Raw genomic sequence first — 19100 nt, forward strand, 5'->3', positions numbered from 1 at the left:
AATTTTCTTATCAAAGTGTGAGAGAAGTTGACTCACAAAAAGAGAAAATCCGGACTTTGTCTTTATAAGTTTTATTCAAAGGCATTAAGCGTTTGAAGACCCTGTCACTGAGGTTAGTCAGTGAAGCAGAGCCCCGATCAACATTTACACACAATATTTATACCAAACATGACAGTGTTATCTCAACTTCAAAGAGTCTGTGTTTTATGACCCTAGACCCTCCTCGGGTTCAGAGGTGACAAAGTTATCTAGGAACAGACCCATCTGCTCTTCCTGAGACATCACCCTAAATGATGGGTTTTAACCATTAAACTTCTGATAATGGCTTTTACAACTTCCTCCTCTAACACAGATGTTCTGAGGAGTGCGGTAACCTAAAGGTCATACACTTTGGAACACTTACTGCAAGAATTTCCATCACAAGATGAACGCATGAATTAGTTTTTCAAGGTCGTGCTGAGACATTAGTCCTTTACTCCTGGAGATGTTCTTTAGGTGATGTGAAGATATGGGGCCGACCTTGTTACTGTCTTTATGTGCCCCTGACGGTTCAAGTCTGAGTCCATCACTACACTGAGATTTTGAGCCGGATTGGTGGTTTCTAGCTGTATTAACTGAAGCTGTGTGCTAACTTTTAAACACTCTTGGTCATGCTCTGTCTTTTTGGAGTGTTTCTTTTGTTTACCTTTTTTGTTTATAGGTGATTTGTTGTTAAAGACTCAAGATTCTCAAATCTACTATGCTGCTGCCAAGCATTTTTCTGCACTCCAGTTCCATTCAACCTCACATTACAACAGAAGGACCGAGCCAAGAAACGGACCGGGCAGAAAAACTATTGCAATGGATTCAGCAGCAGGATGACGAATTAAAGGCTAGATACGGGGACGATATAGAAATAGAGCCCTCACCCATTCTGTTGGCCAAAATGGCGGAAGTATTTGGAGGTTCCGGGCTGGTTCTAGCTTCCCCTGGCTACAAGCTGAACCAGAGGTCCTCCAGGTTTGTCTCTTCCGCTCCAGTGCCCACTTCATCTCGCCGACGACTTTGTCGTCGCCTGTCATCCAAGCCAGCAGCAGCCAATGCTTAGTCACCTACGCCAGCAGCAGCCGCTGCTTAGCCATCCACACCAGCAGCAGCAGCCACTGCCGAGCCGTCCTCGTCAGTTACAGCCTCTGCCGAGCAGCCCATGCTGGTTGCGTCTCAGGATGAGCTCTCTTCATATGCGGCTAAGGTTCCTTGCCCCCCAGACCAGATGATGGAGGCAACCAGAAGGGTTAGAATCCTTGCCGGCCTTTTATCTAGTCTGCTCAATTCCAATGGTTCCCCTTGGGGGATATTGGATGTATTATATCAGCTTAGGATGTATTAATCAGTTAGGGGCGAGTCGTGGCCTAGTGGTTAGAGCGCGAGGTTTGTGTTCCAGAGGGGACACAAGGGTTTGTATCCCACAGATTGCCACTCTGGGTCCCTGTGCAAGACCCTCAGTTCGTAGCCAAGTCTCCAGAGTTCCTAGAGGGGTCAGAGTACGGACCGCCTCTGATCCAAGTCCCAGAGGGGTCTGAGGACGGACTGCCTCTTATCCAAGTTCCAGAGGGGTCCGAGGACGGACCGCCTCTGATTCAAGCCCCAGAGTGTCCAGAGGGATCCAAGGTTGGACCGCCTCTGATCCAGGTTCCAGAGTTCCCAGAGGGGTCAGAGGGTGGACCGCTTTTGATCCAGGTTCCATGTCTGACTGACTGTGTTCCAGGGCCGATTAACTGTGTTCCAGGCCCTACTGACTGTGTTCCAGGCCCTACTGACTGTGTCCCAGGGCCCACTGACTGTGTCCCAGGCCTTATTTAGTGTGCTCCAGAGCTGACTTACTGTGCTCCTGAGCTGACTTACCATGCTCCTGAGCTGACTTACCGTGCTCCTGAGCTGACTTACCGTGCAACTGAGCTGACTTACTGTGCTCCTGAGCCGACTTATTGTTCTCCTGAGCTGACCGACTGTGCTCCAGAGCCAACCGACTGTGCTCCAGAGCTGACTGACTGTTTTCCAGGACCTATTAACTGTTTTCCAGGGCTGACTTACTGTGCTCCAGAGCTGACTTACTATGCTCCAGAGCTGACCAAATGCGCTCCAGAGTTGACTGACTGTGCTCCAGAGCTGACTGACTACGCTCCAGAGCCGACCAGATGTACTCTAGAGGTTACTTACTGTGCTCCAGGGCTTACCAACTGTGCTCCAGGGCTTACCAGCAGTACTCTGGAGCTTACTGACTATGTTCTAGGGCCTACGGGCTGTTTGTCAGAGGCTGCAGACTCACAGGCTGACTCCAAGACGGCAACCTTACAGCCTGAAACTAAGACAGTAGTCTCACACCCTGACTCCAAGGCTGCAGACTCACAACCTGACTCTGATGCTGCAGACTTACAACCTGATTTCACGCCCGATTACAAGGCATTTGACTCCACTACTGACTCCAAGCTTGACTCCAAGTTTGACTCCAAGCCTGACTTCCAGCCTGACGTCAAACCAGACATTTGACCTGACTACAGACTTATAGATGACATCTTCGACGTTCAACCAGACCTCAAGCCTTCTGACTTTGACTGTAGACTAGACCTTAGACTCGACTTTAGACTTCCAGAGTTCCAGCCGGGTCCCAGGCTTCCAGAGTTCCTGCCAGCCTCTAGATCACCTCTAGATCGCCAGCCCCAAGGGTCCTCAACGCTCTGAGGCCGACCTCCAGATCGCCGTTCCCGAGGGTCCTCTTTGCTCCGCGGCCGACCTCCAGATTGTCAGTTCCGAGGGTCTTATATGCTCCTTGGCAGACTACTGGACCCCCTGCTCTGCCGCTGGCCTCCTGACAAGCCACTTTGTGGGTTCTCCGGGTCACATCATCGACCGCCAGACCGGCAGCTCCTTCGTCGCAGACCTCCTGACTGGCAGCTCCTTCGTCGCAGACCTCCTGACCGGCCGCTCCTTCGTCGCAGACCTCCTGACCGGCAGCTCCTTCGTCGCAGACCTCCTAATTGCCAGTTCATGCGTTGCAGGCCACCGAATCGACAACTCTTTTGTTGCAGACCTCTTGATCGCTGGCTCCTGCGTCGCAGGCCTCATGATCGCCAGCATCCTGACCAGCATCTCCCATATTATGGACATAATGAACTCTTAATTAGTTACCCAGTTGAATATTTGTTCCTGCCCTGGTCAGATATTTCTGTTTTTTGGCTTTTTCCCTGGGTCCTTTCAGGCCACCCTGGTCGGGTTCTTTTGTATTTTTTTGTTTTTTATTTCTTGCCCTCCTTCCTAGACCCCCCCGGCCACCCTGATCGGATTGTTTTTTGATTATCCCTTCATTTGTTTATAAGGTCGTCTGGGATCCGACCTTTGGGGGGGTGGGTAATGTCATGCTCTGTCTTTTTGGAGTATTTCATTTTCGTTTATAGGTGTTTTTGTTGTTTACTTCTGTTGGTTATTACCTTCTAGCTTCTTGTGTTCATTTTAGTTCATTTATTTATCTGTGTTCCCTGGGTTATGTCATTTTGTATAGTTTCTTAGGTTTCTGTCCTCATGTTTGTTTTTCTCCCTCAGCAGCCCACTCTCTGTTGTTGTTATCAGTCACCTTCCATCAATTCCCCTGCATACCCAGTTCCACACCTGTTAGTGATTTCATCTGATTACCTGTCACCCATTTTTCATTGGTTCTCACTCCTCTCTCCCTCAGTGTATATGTTTGGTTATTTTCATTGTTCCTCGCTCGGTCCTCCTGTTTTCTTACCTGCTGACTCCTGTTCCATGTCATTGTTTGAACCTTTAGGAGACTCATGTAAGTTTATCTATTTTTGTTATTAAAGACTAAAGATTCTCAAATCTACCATGCTGCTGCCAAACGTTTTTCTGCACTCCGGTTCCGTTCAACCTCACATTACGACACTCTTCCTTTGGTCCAAAATGTCTTACTTCAAATTTTTTGATCTAGCTGAAGAAAATTTTGGCACATTCATCCATTGATTTCCTCTATGCATTTACCCAGCGCTTGAATGGCTTCATAGTCACCTGGTGACATCGTAACGTATAGCTCTGTGTCGTCTGCAGAGTTATGATAACTTATCAGAATCAGAATCAGAATCAGAAAAGCTTTATTGCCCAGTACGTTTTTGGACATACAAGGAATTTGTTTTGGTGTAGTCGGTGCAATACAATACAAATTAAACAGTATAAACATATCTACAATATAATATAAATATATGTGCACAGTTTTAAGTGAGTGAGAGTAAGTATAGAGCAGTATAAGATGCAAGAGCAATACAACAATGCAGATGATCAGTGTGCAAGTATGGCAGTGCAAGTAAAGCAGGAGTCCAAGCTGAGCGTTAATGTAACGCATAGAGTTACAGTTTACAAGTGTCCTGTCAGCAAAAAAAAAAAGGGAGGGGGGAGGGGGAGTGTCAGTGTGGTTTCCGGGCTTTGTTAACAAGGCTGGTGGCAGATGGGAAAAAACTGTTCTTGTGGCGTGAGGTTTTGGTCCGGATGGACCGCAGCCTCCTGCCAGAGGGGAGAGTCTCAGAGAGTCTGTGACCGGGATGGGAGGGATCAGCCAGAATCTTCCCTGCCCGCTTCAGGGTCCTGGAGGTGTACAGTTCCTGGAGCGACAGTAGACTGCAGCCAATCACCTTCTCAGCAGACCGAATGACACGCTGCAGCCTGCCCTTATCCTTGGCTGTAGCAGCGGCGTACCAGATGGTGATGGAGGAGGTGAGGATGGACTCAATGATGGCTGTGTAGAAGTGCACCATCATATGTTGTTTATTATAATCAGTTAGGGGGAGCATGTAGATATTGAACAGGAGGGGCCCTAAGATGGACCCTTGGGGAACGCCACATGTGATTTTTGTGCTCTCTGATGTAAATTTCCCTACTGACACAAAAAAGTCCCTGTCCTTCAAGTAGGATTTAGACCAATTGAATGCTGTTCGAGAAAGGCCGACCCAGTTTTCCAGGTGCTCTAACATAATTGAGGGATCACCTGTGTCAAATGCTGCACTTAGGTCCAATAATACCAGCACTGTGGTTCTTCCACAGTCTGCATTTATATGGATGTCACTAAACACCTTGATAAGAGCAGTCTCTGTACTGTGGTGAGCACAGAAGCCCGACTGGAAGACATCGAACCGACTGGTCATTGTTAGGAAGTTGTTTAACTGCTGGAACACAGCTTTTTCAATAATCTTACTGATGAAGGAGAGATTTGAGATAGCCTTGTAGTTCTGCAGTAGCAGCTTGTCCAAGTTGCCCTTTTTCAATAGCGGTTTTATAATTGCTGTTTTTAGGTCCTGGGGGAAACAACTGAAAAAGGGGATGTGTTTATTATTTTAGTTAAATCAGTCGTTATGACAGGCAAAGCTTTCTTAAGGAAAAGTACAAACAGGATGTCCCTGTTTGTGTGTTTGCTGTTTAACATGTTGAGTCAAACCAAAAGACATCGAGATAGCAGGAAGAAGAGCTTAGTTGCGGTTCTGTTCGCAGTTTATTTGGTGAAATTGGGAAATTTTGTCAAAATCAGGTCCAGTTGGAGACAACTATTGTACTGGACTTGATATGAATGTGCTGACTGCCCCTCTGATCTCTTGGGTTTTTTCAGTGAAGAAGTTAGCAAATTCGTTGCAGGTCCTGGTAGAGTGGAGTTCAGATGCCACAGTTACAGGAGGATTTGTTAACCTGTCGACCGTGGCAAAAAAGGCACAAGCATTATTAATGTTGTTGCTGATGATCTCAAAGAAGATAGATTCTCTCGCATATTTCAGTTGTAAGTTATATCTGTATAGTCTCTCTTTATAGATGTTATAGTGAACCGTGAGTCCAGTCTTTCGCCACCTGCGTTCAGGTTTTTGAGACTCCTGTTTTTCAATTCCGACTGGTGGAGCACTTCTCCACGGAGACTTTTTCTTACTAGAAACAACGTCTACTTTAATTGGAGCAATTGAATCAATTATGTCCGAGATTTTAGAATAAAAGTTGTCTACCAGCTTATCTACAGTGTTACAGGGCAAAGTGGAGGTAGAAGAGTAAATCTGGTTAGAAGTTACACACAATTACCGACGTGGAGAAACAATACACGGACTCTTTCATCATAATACTGGGAGATTTTAAAAGTGCAAACCTCTCCAATTAACTCCCCAAATACAGACAGCATATTAAGTGTCCCACCAGAGACAAAAACACACAGGACCATTGTTACACAAAAGGACTCATATCATGCTGTTACCAGGGCTGCTCTGGGATTTTTGGATCATTATCTTATCCACCTCATCCCAACTTACAGGCAGAAATTAAGAGCTTCCAAACCCGCCGTTCACAGTGTTAAGAAGTGGACTGAGGAATCAAAGCAGACACTACAGGCCTGCTTTGAATGCACAAACTGGGCTGTTTTTGAAACTTCAGCCACTGACTTAAGCCAACTAACTGATGTGGTGACATCATACATCAGTTTCTGTGAGGACATGTATGTGCGTAAGACCTTCTGCACCTTTGGGAACAACAAGCCATGGTTTACTCCACACCTGTCATGGTTCTGTCACGGTTTACTTGATAATTGTACCCCAGAATGCAGACGAGCAGGCAGCGTGATGGTAAGTGAAAAAAAAGAGGTTTAATTATGAAAACTCACTCACAGCAGGAGGCAGGAACAAAACAAACGGGCAGGCAAGACAGGCATGGCAAAAAACAAGACTTGGTTTGAAAACAAGACATGAGCATGAGAATGAAAGATGTTTCCGCGATGACTAACTGAACAGGTGTGTATAAATGGAGCATGGTAGAGGTGGAGCAAGGAGACAGATTAACTTGGACAGGTGAACCGAATAAACTTAATTGACAGAGAACACAACGTGACAGGAGCAAAACATGGCTTGAACAGAACGCAAATCCAAGGAAACAAACAGAAATATAACTAGAAAAACATGAAACAAAAGCATAAACAGGAAAATAACAAAAGAACGAGTCAAAACCTTAACTGTGAAAAACATAAGAAAAAACCCGAAACCAAAAGCTCGCAGCAGTGGAGATTGGGCGCGGTACAGGCAGGCCAGGAACAAACTAACAAAGGACATCAAAGCAGCCAAGAGAAGCTATAGTGAGAAGCTAAGGAACAGCCTTTCTACTGGTGATGCTTCAGGTGTATGGACCAGTCTGAGAAACCTGACTGCCTATAGGAGCCCCCTCACCCATCCTGAACAGAATCCTCGCCTGGCCAACCGTCTGAATGGCTTCCACTGCAGACATGACAGGAAGCCGTTCACACCCCAAACCATCTCCTCCACATCACATTCAGGAACATATTCTTCCCATAAAGCAACCAACCCCCTACCTTCAGATCCTCTGCCTGTACTATTCATTTCAATTCAGTTTATTTATATAGTGCCAATTCACAACACATGTCGTCTCCAGGCACTTCACAAAAGTCAGGCACATACATTCCAATTAATCCTTGTTGGGATTATGAATCTGAGAATATTATTTTATATTTAATATTAATATTTTAATATTTTATCAAATAATATTTTGGTCTGTTAAGGCTTGTCCTGTGAATACCAGCCCAGTAAGGCAATGGTATTAGGACAAAATAGAAAGGTGTGAGACGAGCTCTGACATTATTGAACAGCATAAACTCTGCACACACATGGAATGAATTCACACAATTTCTTAAAATACATAAATTTATAATAAAAGGGTTAAAATGCATAAGCGCGGACGGCGCGTTGTGATCAATCTTCTTTTTAAAATCACCCTTTAAATAAAGTTTGTCTTAACTTTAAAAACATACAAACAAAGAACACATCCTGAACGCGTGTGCTGCAGATATTCTGCTAGCACCAAGATAGCTGAGTTCAGCGCAAACAAAACCAAACCTCATAAAATGAAAAACGTTTAGATCATTTCAATCTAAATCTTTTTATTATTGTTCTGCCCAAACCTAACCTCTGACCATGCTGAGGAAAAGCTGTCCGGGGCGGCGAAGTTTGAAGAAAGCATCCACAGTGAACAATGGTTAGCCACAGCTAACCTCCTTAGCTGCGGAGGGGTTTGAAGGTGCGGCCGCTCTGTCCGCTGACCACACTGCACGTTAACTGCCGTAATGCGGTCTCCGTTGTCCTTCCTTGGGAAACTGCTGCACTCGGCGTCATGCTGGGAACTCTCTGGAAACAGTTCCCTTCTGCGGATCTCAGAGAGAACAGTCAAGCAATGCTTGTACCTTGATTACCCCGTTCATGAATGAAATTCACCGGATACGCAGACAGTGATTTATTTCAAATTATCTTGTGAATATGATCGTATGATCTTATGACACCCTTGGATCCAGTTGAAGAGTTTATGTCTGTTTGCCAGCAAAGAGACATCAGTGCGCTGGGCCTGCTCCTTTTATTTGGCCAGTGATGTCCGCAGTTATGGAAGTGCCAGGAAAGTCTGTACCAGAGTTTAATGTTGAAATCCATGGCTTGGTCCCAACATCCTAATCATTGAACAGTGCAGTCAGATTAAGTTATTTATTCAAATTGGATAAAAAATTTTTCTATCTAAGGAAACCCAGTAGATTGCATCGAGTCAGAGACTTGCAGCATTCCCTCTTCCCAGATGAGCATGTAGAGACAGTGGACAGTCACTGGCATTGACTTTGCAGCAATCCCTCATACTGAGCATGCATGTAGTGACAGTGGAGAGGAAAAACTCCCTTTTAACAGGAAGAAACCTCCAGCAGAATCAGGCTCAGTGTGAGCGGCCATCTGTCATGACCGACTGGGGGTTTGAGAGAACAGAGCAGAGACACAAAACTAAACATAGAAGCACTGATCCGGGAGTACTTTCTATGGGAAGGAAACATTTTAATGGATGTGGCTCCTTTAGTCGTTTCATCTAGAAAGAAAGAACAAATTAACTCTGAGCCAGTTTTCAAGGTTAGAGTCTGAAAGAGAGCACATATAATTAGTTACAGTAAAAGCTCAGTCGATTGCCATGTCTAGGAGAGAGAAAGGGTTAAACACTGAAAGACAGGGCTATGTGGATCATCGGTAGAGGGTGAGCATTAAGTTGTTGCCAGCAGAAGCTTGGATGATGCCCCTCTCCAGAAAGGTGTCACAGGTAGACACAGAGTGAGGCCAGGGGTAGCTTCTAGGAAGAGACACACACACACACCCTGAATGTTTGTTGAACTGTGTGTGAACCAGCATGTATAAATAAAGAGAGAAGGGGTGCCAACACTTTGTAGTCTGCACTGCAGAGCTACCCTTGCAAGTAAATTGGCTGTATCGTTCTTGCCTCTGAGTTGACTAAATAATACCTAACAGTCCTCCAGCAGCCTAAGCCTATAGCAGCATAACTACAGAGATAGCTCAGGATAACCTAAGCCACTCTAACTATAAGCTTTATCAAAAAGGAAAGTTTTAAGCCTAGCCTTAAAAGTAGACAGGGTGTCTGCCTCACGGACTAAAACTAGGAGCTGGTTCCACAGGAGAGGAGCCTGATAACTAAAGGATCTGCCTCCCATTCTTCTTCTAGAGACTCTGGGAACCACCAGTAAACCTGCAGTCTGAGAATGAAGTGCTCTGTTAGGAACATATGGAACAATCAGATATCTGATGTATGATGGAGCTAGATCATTAAGGGCTTTATATGTGAGGAGGAGAATTTTAAATTCTATTCTGGTTTTAACAAGGAGCCAATGAAGGGAAGCTAAAATAGGAGAAATATGATGTCTCTTTTTAATTTTCATCAGAACTCTTGCTGAAGCATTTTGAATCAGCTGAAGGCTTTTAAGTGCATTTTGTGGACATCCTGCAAAGTGAACGCCAGTGACTGTCCACTGTTTCTACATGCTCATCCAGGAGGACTGAATGCTGAAAGTCACTGACTGGATGCAATCTGCTGGGTTTCCTTAGATAGAAAAACTTTGTTTCCAATTTGAATAAATAACTTAATCTGTCTGCACTTTTCAATGGTTAGGAATAATTAAAATGTATGTACCTGACTTTTGTGAAGTGCCTTGAGACAACATGTGTTGTGAATTGGCGCTATATAAATAAACTGACTTGAATTGAATTGAATTTAAATGACATGTCCTGGTAAAAAATAGTTTTTTTACATTATTACGAGAAGTCAATTTAATGCCATCCAGGTTAAGTGATTGACTAAGCAGTGTCTTTTCCAAAGACTCTGCCCCAAAGACGACAACTTCTGTATTGTCTGAATTTAGAAGTAAAAATTTAAAATCATCCAAGTTTTTATGTCTTCAAGACATGCTTGAAGTCTATCTAACTCTTCTACCTCTCCTGGATGTGAGGCCTATTTCCCCCTCCGTCACACTCCCTGCTGGTGGCTGGTGTCTCTGTCCGACGGTGCGTTGGTGGTTCTCGGTGTTCAGGGCTAGTTGCTCAGGTGTGTTCCGGCTCATTCCAGGTGGCTTCTTGGCTGGGCCAGAGTCCCCTGGCTCTGCCGGGCCTCCGCTGGGAGGGTGGTATGCCCTTGGGTCTCGGATCTCTGGGTCCATGGATGGATCTGCTTGTCGTAGTCGGCTGCTGGCCGCCTTGTGGGCTAATTGCTGCAGCTCCCTGGGGCTTCTACACTGTGGCTGGCATATGTCCAAGTGGTTGAGGTTGTGCATGATGAAATTGCATCGTCTGCCCATCTGCCGACCCAGTAAGCAAACTGCAGGGCATCCAGCAGGGGGCCTGTGATGTCCTTCAGGTCAATCAACAGTACCAGACCCTCAAAGGATTTCATGACCACAAATGTCAGAGCAACATTCCTGTAATCATTTAGTCCTTTCATGGTGTGTTTCTTGGGGAACGGCATGATGGTGGAGCATTTAAAGCAGGAACCTCACACACCTCCATAAACTTGTTAAAGATATGAGTGAATATGTGGGTAAGTTGGTCAGCACGGATTTTCAGGCAGAAAGGGGAGACACCATCAGGGCCTGCAGCTTTCTTCCCATTCAGACGCTGGAAGACCCTATCAACATCTTCCTTTTTGATCTGAAGTGCAGGCAGGGGGAGAGGAGGGGGTTGTTGATCACTGGTGGGAGATGCAGTTTGGCCCTTTGTTTGAAAGTGAGGTGTAAACGGCTGGTAATCAAACTTACAAAAGAAACGGTTCAGGTCAGTCAGGTGGGGGGGAGTTAGGACTTTTATAGTTCAATTCAGTTTTCAATTCAGTTTTATTTATATTGCAGCCATTTACAACACATGTCGTCTCAAGGCACTTCACCAAGTGTTTGAAATGGTGCGGGGTTGTTGGGGAGGTGATGAAGTTGTTCCCAGAAACTCCTGCGTGCTCGTTTGTTTTGGTAAAGCTAAGTCCTATGCTATACTGTTTTAGTAAAACTAAATAATAAAAGGAAACACAGTTTATTTCGCCCGACCGGGGAGACGTGTGGCCAAGGGGCGTAACTAAGCGCGCTGAAGGTGGAGCAGTCAGTCATCCCTGGTTCTATCGAGAGATACAGCGCAATCTTTACTGAGAGATCGGCTTCAAATCTGGTAGCTAAAAGTTTATTTTTAACCAGTTACACTGAAATATTTTTAGAACACTTGTAAGGAGAAGCTGAAAAACAAATGTCGGAAAATATTTCAGGAAACGAAGAAGGTGAACATTCTGCTTCTATCGAAAGATACAACGCAATCTTCAGTAGTAAGTATTCATCTTTAAGAATTCTTTAAGTGCTTGTGAATGCTCGTTGGATAATAATATTGATTAACTTATATTCTTTAGAACCCACAACTGATGAGCTGGATGGTATCGTTTTTACACAGTCTGACTATGGTAATTATTAACTGCAACAACAACATCTAGTTTAGTCAACTGGTGAATGCTATTTTGTGATTTAAAAAATAAATGAGATAAATTCTACTTACAGATTTAACAAGAGAGGTCAGCGTTTGTAACCGTCTGCCTCCGAAAAAATCAAAGTTGAGACGGAAACTTGTCTTTAAAAAAGACAATCCGATCCCAGCTAAACATGAAATAGAGGGCGAAGCCATTCATGCACACAGTCCCCTGACCGTGCGCCGGAAAAATTAACAGCTCCGGAAGAGGAGAGTAAGTAAAAATATATATATATATATATATATATATTTCTAAGCATATGTTTTCACAAGTCTATGCGATATTGCAGACTTGTTTTAACCCCTGATAAAATATTTTACAAATATATCGAATGATTTAATCCAGAACCCAAGCCTGGATAACATTCAGCAGAACTGTAACAGTTCAGTGCAGGAAGAGTTGGAACCGCCCGGAACCGTTCAAATACCCCGTGTACGGAGTAAGTTATAGTTATATTCAAATCTTCACAGAAACAAGATTTTTTTTTTTCAAAAGACCTGCATTGTAAGGTAACTTTATTTTGTTTCACAGAATATCTTAAATTGAGGAAAAGACGGCGACTCTGTGCTCTTTATACCAGGGCAAGGCTTGTTAAAGGTTTATTGAATGGTAAGTTTAATTCTTCTTATACTCATTTACCTACTGAATTAATTTGCATATTTCATTAATTTATTTTTTTCTTTATCTTTCCAGAGGCCACGTTGATGGTGGAGCAGATTTCATCGAGACCTGGACAGCAACAGCGCAGACAGAGAGTTCCCCTATCCTTACGTGACCGTTGTAATAAAGCATCATGTTTGACGCTTCTGGCAGCATGTCAGACATTGTTAGTGAAACATTGCGCTGATATCAAGGTAATTTAAACTGATCCCTGGGTCTTCTTCTTCTTCTTCTGATGTTAATATGGAAAGCCAGATCACACATGCGCTGAATGAGATAAGGAATGTTGTTGCTCATCTTAATGAAATTCCTGTTAATGCTGATGTGGCAGATAACATCAGGTTAAATGCATCTCCTGCTAACAGTGAAAATGTAATAAATCAAAATCTGTACGGTGACTTTTTAAGCTCATTAGAACAGGCTGTTGACGATTTAAATAGAACACCATCTCCAACCAGCATTCAGCAAAATGAATCAGCTGACTTACAAATTCCTTCAACGTCACACGCCGCTGATCATACTGGGCAGCATGGCGGCAATTTAAATCCAGAGGTTGCAGTCAACCCTGATCAGATTGAGGGAGATCCTCCTGTGACTGTTGAACGTGAACGTTTTAATAACATTGAAATAAGGAGACCTTTTACCATCCCGCCTCCCTGCCCTGGTCATGTTCCTGATCTTGCTACAATCTATATAAACATCATGCATATTCTCACTGAATTAGCCGATACTGCAAGATCGTTAGCCAGACGTAACGATGTTGTGCAGCTAGAATTAGTCGGGGAAAATCTGAATCGTAACGTCACGTTTACCATTAACGATGATGGGAATATGATTCTGCCTGCTTTTGAGAATTTTCTGGATGAGTTAGTACAGTCCAACGCTGAAATGCCTGCAGATAATAACCTGGAATTTGTTCTACAGGTAGTTAATGACCCTGCAGGAGGGTCAAAACGTAAGGTTAAAGGAACGTTAGACTGTGAACTGATTAATAAGAAAAAGCGTCACCTGTATATTGTAGATAATACCGGTAATCAGTTATGCTTTGCCATAAGTCTTGCACACGTCTCTGACTCTAACCTTACTGATAATCAGGCTTTAGAGCTGGGGAGGGAGTGGTAACACAGGGCTGGTTTAGATGATCAGACAGCAGTAACTTTCAGCGACATTGGTAAATTTGAAAACATTCTAAAGAGAAAAATTGTAGTGTTTCACAGAACCGTTACAGACTCTGCAGCTCTGTGTAAATTTGAGACCAGTTTTCCTGATCGATCAAACCCTCTCTTTCTGCTGTTATTTCAAGGTCACTACTATGGGATAAAAAATCTCAAGGGTTTTATAGGATCGAGATACATCTGTGCATATTGTTACGGGAGCTATGAAAAGCCAGACACACACCATTGTGAAGGCTATTGTCCGGTGTGTCACTCATACACTTCCATGCTAGCATTAGAGGGAAGGGTAACGTAAAAACCGTCATCCTCTGCCTTGCGTTCCATGATGCTGTATGAATCATTAGGTTTTAGTACACACCTCTTTTATACGTTTCGTAGTTCATCAAACTTGATCCAACTGTTGAATTTCTCAGGCCAATTTTTCCAGCGTACAAAAACCTGTTTGTCACCCTTGACGGTGCGTTGATTTAATATTTTCTCCACTTGATACATCTTGTCCTTAAATATTTTTACTTTTTGAAGTTCCTCAGCGTAAAAAGAACCCTCAATAGGTTCTCCATCCAAATCTTTGAGTTTGTATACAGGAGGAGATCGGGGTATCCACTCATACACTGTAAACACTTCATCCGTAAAACTCTGTTTGTATTTTTTGTCAAACACTCCACGTACCTTGGATATTCTGACAAGATCCCCCTGTTTAAACATTGTCACTGAGTCCCTGCAATATCTGTTGGACTTGACATCGTACAGATTCTGAAACACTTGAAAGGCATTTTCTGAGGTCACTTCCATTGGGCTCATCTTAATGCTGGTGTGGTAGCTGTGGTTGTAGCTTCTAGTTAAATTTTGCAGGACGTCAATGTACCGCCGGGTGTTGTTAGCAGTAAAATATCTCCACATCCTTGTTTTTAACGTACGGTTAAACCTCTCAACCACAGAGGCTTTTACTTCACTTGCTGTGGCAAAATGTTCAATACCGTGTTTCTCCATTAGAAGCTTAAATTTCTTGTTAAAAAATTATTTCCCTGCATCAGTCTGAAGTTTTTTTGGGACCTGACTTTCTTTAAAAACTGATTCAAAAGCCTTTAGCACCTCTGCAGCAGTTTTCCTCTTCAAAACACGTACATACGCTCTCTTTGAAAAGATGTCAATGACTGTTAATAAATAATTGTAACCGTCATTTTCCTTGGCCAGAGCTTGCATGTCACAGAGATCGGCTTGGAACTGTCTCAATGGTCTGGTGACAAAAACTCTGTTTCTCGGGAACTTTATTCTTGCAGGTTTATGTAGAGTATAGGTATCTTCTCCCGATAAAAAATCTTTAACTTTTTCAACCGCTACCTTCTTCCCCGTTTCATCTTGTATAACCCTCCTCAACCTTTCTAAACCCCCTAAACTTCCAGGATTTGATGGGTTGTAATATACATTTTTCATGATCCTTCTTTCAGACATCCCAGTTTTATGCTCACTCTGACGACTACTTGTTAAATAATGAATAAAACAAACACCTGAGGGTATATTTATACTTCTTTTTTTATTTTATACCCGTATTTAATAGAGAAACAGAAAAAAAAACACATTCAGATAATAAAGATCAATTCAAACATTGCAATCTTTAAAAAAAAAAAAAAATCTGTTATATATGTATACCAGTAGAAAGCTGAGAGAGAATACAGAAAAGACAAAACAAGTCATCAATCATCTGAGATCGGATCGTAGCACTCTGAGACAGAGTTAAGCTGCTTGAGACAATCATTACCGCTCATCTTATCGTACATATCAGTGATTGCACTATGGAAGCCTTGTACCGATTTCAGTTCATATAAAACCATCTCAGCAATTGTTTTCACTCTGAAGTCATCTGCTTGTATGCGTCGAAGTGTCAGAAGTTTCCGAATAGCAGGAAGGAGCTTGGGGTTTACGAGTCGTCGCACGATGCGTTGAAAGTTGACTTGGTAATACTCCTCCTCCAATATCTCCAGGCACTGATGCTGTCGTTGGCTCGGGTGGTTCGTAATGCACCCATAACAGGTTTCTTTGACATAGTTCAAACAGGTTATGTTGAATAAATGAAGTATTGCTGTTTTCACCGTATTGATGAGAGCGCTTGAGATCCAGCCGTCAATTTCATCACCCTGATTACTCTCCTCCTCCTCTGGTGAAGGCTGAGGGGCAGGTATCGGGTCTGGAGTTGGTGGGGAGGGTGAGTAGCTGATGGTTGCCTTGTCCTCCACGATCACCCTCTTGTCTTCAGGTTGGATATCTGTGTGTACAGACTCAGCCACGCATAGTGGTGAATAGAGGCCGGGTGAAGGCGGATGATACGATCTGAGGTTGTATCCTGTCGGTGTCCCTGAACTGATAGGGACTCAAAGAGCTGTGGCGATGAGGCGGCTGGTGAGTAGAGGTCTGGAGAAGGTGGATGATATGGCCCGGTGTTGAAGCTTTTATCATCATGATCAGGAGAGAAGACGGTCTCTTCTTGCTGGCTGTAGAGGTCCCAGTATGGTGTTTTCCCGTACGCTCCATACATTCTCAAGATCTGCCGCCCGCCGTTATGAAGAAGAAGAGTCTGTGAGCTCGCAGTTAGACCCTGATATATAGCGCAGGAAGGTGGGAGGGTCCTCAAGAAGGGGAGTGGGTCCTCAAAAGAGGGTGGGCTTTAGATCCACAACAGGGAACATCAGGATTCTTTTCACTGACATAACATCAATCCAGCAGCGTGAGTTTTCGAAAAGGTTGGAAAGACGCTGTCCAATTTCATTCATCTTCTCAATCCAAGCATCATACGGTAGAGCCAGCACAGTCTTGAATACACCGCAGTTCTGATTGAATGCCTCCAACACAAACAGATCTGAGGGGGTCGTCTGGTTATTCTTGCGTTTGCTTGCTTGAAAAGACCAGCGGCCATTTGTTGTGGTTTTTGACTCCCACACTGCACTAAAGAGAGGTTCTCTCGCATCTATTTCGACATCAGAAGGACACATTCTCATCCTTTTTGCTGGTCGAGGAGAGCTTTCATCTTCATCCTCCCTTTCGTACACTGAGACTGATTCAGGGTTATCGTTAAGGTGTGGGATTGCCAGCCGTAACATAGCCCAGTCGTTGTGGGTGAGAGTACACAGAGCCAATGATCCATTAAATACCTCGTCTTGATCCAATTGATACAGGCAGAGCTCTCCTATTTCGTACATGAAAATATACCCCCAGCTACCGCTCAGTCCATATGGTTCCAAAGGCCACTCTTCCTGCAGAGTGTCGAACGGAGGCCTTTGTACCTTGCATAGGTAATATGTTGATTTCTTCGGGGCATCCATTTCACGGCGCGTATGCCTGTAGACGGTTACTGGGGTTTCACACAGAAGAGATGTACGTCTTAGCTGACCTGAGGCCTGTTTTTCATCCATTGTTGTTGGTGAAGTTGAATCATCATCTGCAGAGTATGTTACGATAGGAATTCCGATAGGTATCTCAGACGAGGAAATAGATGATGTAGATGGTTGTTCATCATCTTGACACATCTTGCTTTTCTCCCCGGTTTGATGAAAAACTCTCTTAACTCTAACCATTGTCATTGTTCAACAAGCGTTCTTTTCCAGCGAATGCTGCAGGTAAATTGTTGCGTTTTCCGCTAGTATTTAAAACAAACAATGAAGAACGCCCCTCTGTTTTTTAATTTGTTGATTCTAGATTCGCCCCCTGATGAGAAAATCCTATTAGCGCGCTTAGTTACGCCCCTTGGCCATACCCCCCCCCAGACACCTCAGCAACAGCGCAGACGCGTTAATTCATTAAACAGTGGATGTGTATTGTCAGACAATGCTCCAGACTTATAGCCAGGAAAATGCTATTTTCCTCTTAATTACTTTTTGAGTACAGTTGGTGTGAAGACTGTCTGAGACAATGCACACCTGTGGATGTGTATTGTCAGACAATGCTCCAGACTTATAGCCAGGAAAATGCTATTTTCCTCTTGATTACTTTTGACTACAGTTGGTGTGAAGACTGTCTGAGACAAGTTGTCTGCTTTAATTCAATAAACAGTGACATGTCTAAGGATTTTATAACCTTTATTTTTTTATTTTTTCAGTTTCTTGTTACGTTTTACATAGACATACTGGTTACAACCTCTGGCTCCCATGTGGAATGAGGAGAAAACTGTTTTCTCTAAATCATCAAGATCTCTAAGATGAAAAAAAGAAAAGCTTAAGGTAAGTAAAATTATCATCCATTTTACCAAATGGAGTCTCTCATGATTCCAAACAAAGTCTTTTAGCTGTAGAATCCATTTCTAATTTGGAAACAGGATGCTGAGCACTCATAACATTTTTTTTTTCAGTTCATTGGTTTCTCCGTTTTAGATCATCTCTACAACAGAAGCCAATTCATCCTTCTTTTCTAAATAGCATCTAAATAACCCCCTGTGTTAAAACAAAATGAATTTACAATCTGTCAGGTTCTCTCTTCTTATCAGAATTTCGTGTGATGTGCCTGCATTAAATTGAGTGACCTTTTAAAGTGGAGAAACTACATGTTTTGTTTTTAGATGTAAAAAAAACATCTAAAAAACATACAATTAGAAAGATTCGCTTCCTTGTAATGACAACTTCCGGTTAATGACAACATCCGATTAATGATGATATCCGGCTAATGACAACATCCGATTAATGATGATATCCGGTTACGTCACAGGAAGCCCCAGCCACCGGAAGTTCCGCCCTAGGATGTCCCAGCCACCGGAAGTCCCGCCCACCTGTCAAAATTTTCACACCTCGTTTGATTGAAGGGTGTCCTTTATGTGTGTGTTAAGTATTTTAAATATTTTCGAACAGAGGTTAGAATAAACTAATGAGTGTTAGAGTTTGGCCCTTTTAGAATGGGCTATGTGTAGGGGTACTAAGTAAGATAATAAACTGATGAAGTTTGTCCATCTAGAACCCACTGGTGGTCATAGTTATACTAAAAACCACAAGGATTGGAGGCACCTCTCTCTGTCAGACTGATTATAACCATTGGAAAAGAGAACGGGTCGCACAGGTAGGAGAAATGGAGGGTGTGTTTGCACCTCAACCATAACTGAGCCGGTTTAGGCTAAACCTGACTCTCCCTTACTCCATCCAATGGGGAGGGAGGAAGGCAGAGGTTAAAATAATTGGCGAGTATTGTTTCCTGTTGCATTGTGTGAAAGGTGGGTAACTTTAAAATGGGCTAAGTCAATTTAATTGAATCATATAGATTTCAAGGCAGGTAAATACATTCCAATTAATCCTAACTATCGAACAGTGCAGTCAGATTAAGTTATTTATTCAAATTGGTTGAAAAGTTTTTCTATCTAAGGTAACCCAGCAAATTGCATCAAGTCAGAGACTTGTAGCAGTCACTCCTCCTGGATGAGCATGT

This window comes from Girardinichthys multiradiatus, chromosome 2 (genome assembly GCF_021462225.1).
Source record: "Girardinichthys multiradiatus isolate DD_20200921_A chromosome 2, DD_fGirMul_XY1, whole genome shotgun sequence".
Classification (NCBI taxonomy): Eukaryota; Metazoa; Chordata; class Actinopteri; order Cyprinodontiformes; family Goodeidae; genus Girardinichthys; species Girardinichthys multiradiatus.